Here is a 6,308-nt window from a genome sequence, read left to right on the forward strand (position 1 = left end):
TGACTTCAACTTAAACATGTGTGCCGTATAAAATTCCAAAAGAGGAATTCATAATTCTTAATAATTATAAGGTTGTAATTTACCAGGGAATATTTCCTTTCTCCTCCAGTCAAAGCCCCAGAATCCAAGTGCTAAGCTCAGTTACTAGAAGGCGCTAAACTTTGCAGAGAAAATTTTTGTAGAATATAGAAATTTCACAAGAATGCCGAGAGCAGGTTATCAACCAAGATGCCTTAATGATTTATTGTGCCCATTACTGGTACTCTCTGCTTTGCGTAAAATATTAAATTGGCGTAACAGTTATATCTTTGTGGGTTTTAAGGGTGGATTGTTATTTGCCAAGAGATTTTGTGTTTTGAGAAATAATGGGATGTTCTTGTCAGGGGAGACCCAGGGAAGCTAATTGAACGCAGCAATAATTTTGTTGCCAAACCTCACTGTGTTACTGTGTTACTGTTCTTGAGCTTCTTAGCTGGATTACGATCCTTGTTAATGATCCATGTTTCTTTGTCTTAGATTACAGATACAATGTGTGCAATTTGCTGAGTTTTGCAGGGACTTGTATCCCGATTTTGAGGCATATCTTGAACTTTTGGGTTTTTTTTCTTGCCGGTTTTGTTTTTTTCCAGTATAATTTGTTGACCTACAGAGGACAAGCTTTTTAGTGAAATAACAATGAACACATCTTAAAGACAATGAACACGTCTTAAAGATACTGGACACTATTGGTAATTGTCAAAGACTAGCCGTCACAGTCGGTGTATCTCAACATATGCATAAAAATAACAAACCTGTGAAAATTTGAGCTTGATTGGTCGTCGGAGTTGCGAGATAACTATGAAAGAAAAAACACCCTTGTCACACGAAGTTGTGTGCTTTTAGATGCTTGATTTTCGAGACCTCAAATTCTAAACTTGAGGTCTCGAAATCAAATTTGTGGAAAATTACTTCTTTCTTAAAAACTACGTCACCTCAGAGGGAGCCGTTTCTCACAATGTTTTATACTATAAACCTCTCCCCATCACTCGTTACCAAGTGAGGTTTTTATGCTGATAAATATTTTGAGTAATTACCAATAGTGTCCACTGCCTTTAAACAAATTGATAATACTATAGTGACAAGCTAATAGAATTCCTGTGCACCGTTTATTTTTCCTGAAATGTTTCCATATCAACTTAACTTATAGACCTTATGCGCATATACATCAGAAGCTTAAATAGCGCCCTCGCTTAAGTCATAGAAGACCTTTCATTGACTGATAGTTAATATGCATGTGCAAAAAAAAGAAGGATAAAGAAAAAATTAATATTTATACAGTTTTTTTCCAAACGCAAAACAGGTCTGAAAAATTGTTGGCTGCTGTATAATGCCATAATGAAGTAAAAAAAAAAAAAGATTTTTTATGCAAATGTATTTTATTTGAGGTTTGTTTACTTATTATAGGTAACTGTATTTGTTCAACTTGTGTTCAGAGTTGTCTAATAAAATTAGTTTCCCTGTAACTCTCAACTGTTAAGATGCAGGATGTATTTTTGAATAAACTGCCTCAGATCCCGGTGATTTCCTTCCATCTTCTCGTAGCCAGCTTTCACACTCTTATCACCCACGAAAAAGTGGAAAGCAATTTACCTTTCAATAGAAATGGCCAAATGTCCATTTTTCGTTTTTTTTTTATTTTCCAACCTTACTAAATGTATGGGTGTTTTCACTCTTGCCAGATTGAAGGCTACAGACTGCAAGTTGTGGGCGTATTGAGAACGGGAAATAACTCAAATGAAGACTGTACTTTTCTATGAATACCAGTCTTATAAGTATATATACGTGTGTACACCCTAAGCAGTTTGCAATACATACTATTTCAGTTTGAATGTTATCTAAATGGTTTTTTTGAAACTAACATTGACACAAGACTCGTGATAAGGATGCTTTTGATTTTTAGAAACCCCAATTGCCAACCATGACTGATTGTGGATGACCATTGCATAGGTTTTATGATAACATGAACCTCAGTTGGGCAACATTGTAAATAAGTACGTGACTGGTAATCAGAAACGGAAGTCAAGTCTTATTCCTGAATTTTCTCTGTTGATTTGTGAAATTTATTTGACTTTCATATGTTTATAATATAATGTTTGTAGCCATAAATTACGCTAAACTAAAGTATTTGAGGTAAACAGAATCGCACACTCATAAGACTTCATATGGTTAAGACCAACTAGTTGGTCCCAAATAGCAACTTGGGACAAACTTTGTCCAAGAAGAATAATGATGTGTGAGACTTGCACCGTCTATGTCGGACCTTGCAACAAATTTTGAGTAATAAATAGAAATCAGCAAATAATAATCATAGAGTATTAATCCATATCTCCCAAATTATAAGAGGATACTTTTGAGATAAGAAAATCTTGGGCACAATTCAAGCTTTTTAATGATCTCTGAAAGTAAATTAAAATGACAACCAACAGGCCCTGAAATCCAGAAAGAGAAATGGAAGTTTAGGTGTGGTCGTTGGGATCACTTAAGACAATACTAAAGAAAAATAACAATCTGGACTAATTACAAGAGCAGATTTCAAGGCCTTGTTAAAATATTTGGTCACTCTAGGACCAAAATAATTCATCTGAGACTAACTAAAACTAGTGTGAAGATCGAGAATATATTCACAAGTTGTGAACAATACAATGAGAAACAAACGAACAACTACTATTACCTAGAGATATATTTCATGATGCAATGCATAGATGGTAAGTTTAGTAAAACATGTACATGTACCGGCAAATGCAATGACATCCGACAGTCATGTTTTTTACTACCAGATTAGACTTGATGACAAGTCGTTAGGCGCTGCCTATTTGTTACAAACACACATTCTGCCGTTCATGCAACAGTCACAGTGCGAGTCATTCATACAACGGTCGTAGGTAGCGGTAATTGCCACTGACTCACACACATACTGGGATCCAGGATGAGTGTACCGCTCCCGTGCTTAACAATTACCGACTTGATTTCAAGACTACTACCAGATTTATAGGAAACTGTTTCTTCCTTGCAAGGAATTGATTGTCAAACAAATCTTAAAAGTTGTTTCCACATCTGAATACAACTTTCTCCCAATTTCAAAATAGTAAATAAATGAAGGAAATTTGAATGACATATAACAGTTGTTGAGGATTTTAAGCCGGAATTTGGCCCTTTATTGAAGCAGGGCCCAAGTTTATGCCGTGCTAACAGCAGAATTCTGTGCTTACAGCCCATAGGATCACATGCTTTACATAAGGGCTATATGCGCAGAATTATGTGGTAAGCAGCCATCATAAATTGAGGCTCAGCTTTCTGAACATTATCACCATCATGCATTTTTTTCTCTTTTTTTCCAGTGGTTCCCAGCATGTTTTTTGTCGTTACAACAGCCCTATTTCATAGAGCTACTATTATATAACTATACAACTAAGTTGGGAACCACTAAAAAACTGTGTACACACAACTCCCGATTTTAACATGCAACCTTTTTCTAGCAAATTTTTTTTCAACCCAGCTCTTTTACGTTCTTAAATGGACTCTGGAGGGTACAGTGGTATACCATTGAAAATTGCTCCAAAAATAAATGACCATAAAATCTTATTTGGTAAGAAGCACTGTGACAGCTGTTGATAATGTATAACAATTCTGAGAATCGATAACCCTCTAAGGATTGTGGTTTAAGACAGAGGGATTCAAAAACATTTCAATCTGAGAAATGTTTCTGCATATTAAATGTTTCACAGATTTGTCACTCCAGATTTTCAGCAACACCTCAAAAAATGCTAGCATCTTTTGAAATAAAATTTTCACAGGTTAGTTTTATTGGATCTACATTAAAATAGGATTAAAGGGAAGGTACACCTTTGGTAATTGTCAAAGACCAGTCTTCTCACTTGGTGTATCCCATCATGTGCGTAAAATAACAAGCCTGTTAAAATTTGGGCTCAATCGGTCCTCTAAGTTGCGAGAAAATGATGACAGAAAAAACACCCTTGTTAGACAAATTTGTGTGCTTTCAGATAGGAATAAAAAACTTCTAGCTAGAAGTCTTTTATTATTTTAGTGAGAAATTACCTCTTTCTCAAAAACTACATAACTTCAGAGGGAGTTGTTTCCCACAATGTTTTGTACTATCAACAGCTCTCCAATGCTCAAAGGTTATCATTTGCCTATTTTAAAAGCGCACACATTTTTATGTGATGTTTACTGTGGAATGAACACCAAAAATATAATATCTGAAGTTGTTATCTACTTGAAAAAAATAAGAAGAAGGGGAAAATAATAATAAAGATAGTCATAATTAAATAACATAGTTTCTGATTACACAGTCAATGTGCTCATGATTTTTCAATAATTATATTCATTGAATATACATGAAACTTATGTACAGTTACAAAAGAATCTATACAAATCATCAGTAATCCTTAATCATCCAACGTTGATTTTCTTGTGTTAAAAATATATATAATAAACTGATAAGTGTTACCCTTATGCTTGCAGCAACTACAAACAACTCAAACAGCAAAAATAGTTGAATATTGCAATAATGCAATTCCACCAATACTCCAAAACAACTACAAGTTACCCAATACACCTGGGCCCAATTTCATAGAGCTACTTAAGCTTAAACAGATACTAAGCACAACAAAATTATGCTCACCGGAATAAGGTAACCACAACACAAGTACCGTTAGTGACTGGATCCTATTCATTTCTGCTTAGTAGCCGAGTTGTTAAGCTATATTTTCTGCTTAAGCAGCTTTATGAAATTAGGCCACGACATCATCATCACATAATCATGGTAGTGCCATTTTAATAAATCCCACGTAAAATTAAATAACAAACATCTAAATAAGATTTTATGTAGACCAAGGGAAGGGATTGGGATTGGATTAAAAGGGCTTAGTTCTTCAGCTCTTACTTCAAGCTTCAAATCAAGGATTTTCCCTTTGAACAAAAGGTGGGAGTTGATATAAAACTTTTACCCCCTTTTAAATTTAAACTCTGATTTCTGCAGATGTACATCAATATATAAAAAAGAAAACTGACACTATTTGGCACAAACTGCAAATGAATTTAGTTTAGTTTTCTCTTGAAATGAGGATACTTATTGAAGCAGTAAACGAAATCTGTATCTTTACATAAGATTAAAACTTGTCAAGTTCCTTTTTTGACATGTACAAGATCTCTTTATCTTTTATCATATGTAGAACCAGACTATTTTTGTAATGCCATTAACTTTTCTATAGAGAGAGAATGGAAATAAGCTGCTTGACAACAAAGCTAAATTTCTCCTTTAATAGCTAAAACAGGTTACAAACCAAAATGTCATAAGGTTAAATTGTTGCCATTGGTTTCCCCAATTTTTTGCCTAGCAAAGAAATTGTTTTCTGCTTAAAAGCTTTATAAAATTGGCCCACACCATCCTTGGTAATTCATATCTGAAGCCTGGCACTCAAGTCAAACAATGTAGTCAGTGAATAAACTTGGGAGCCTAATTTCATGGCTCGACTGCTTAACACCAAAATTCTGCGCTTACGATCACTAATCTTCAGTTACAGGGCAGACACCAAATTTCTGTGCTAGCTATGTAGGTGAAGAATGCCAAGTAACATGGGGTATAAACCCGCACAAGCAAAATTTGCTGCTAACTCGTGAAATACCTAAGCGTGGAACTACCTGCTTCCATAAGCGCTGATTTTTGTTATTACGGTAATGCACGCATGGATGATTTAAAGCATGTGAGAGAACTTTCAAAGGCACATTGTACGTGGTTTTTACACACTGTCCATTTACTTTTAAGCCTTTTCACACTTCTTAAAAAAATAGAAGATCAACAAATAGGAAAATTCCTTTGTATTAGATTGACGATTAGAAATATATACATCCATTGACATCAACAGATTCTAAATAATTAAGAGGAGCCCTTTGGTCCACTCTTTTATACATAGTTCCTGATCAACTCTATCTTTACAAGCAACTTGTATGTTTCGTTGCGTCAAGTGTTCTAATTTTTCTACACAGCCAAGTGGCTGACTGACCAATCATGCAAGGAAGGTGGGGTGTCATCGCCGAGCGGATAAGAGCACCGAACTCAAGCTCTTGTGTTTCTGTTCAGCATAATGTGGGTATGAGTCCCAGTTGTTCGGAGCAAGACATTTAACTAAGAAAATTAATTGTGGACCCCTTTTACCAAATCCTGGCTTAAAACCTTGTTCTAGATGGTTATGTTGTACTGGTTTTACACACTTCCAACATCACCACAAATGTTTTCGTTTGTGGAAAAT

Source organism: Asterias rubens, chromosome 3, assembly GCF_902459465.1.
Source record: "Asterias rubens chromosome 3, eAstRub1.3, whole genome shotgun sequence".
Classification (NCBI taxonomy): domain Eukaryota; kingdom Metazoa; phylum Echinodermata; class Asteroidea; order Forcipulatida; family Asteriidae; genus Asterias; species Asterias rubens.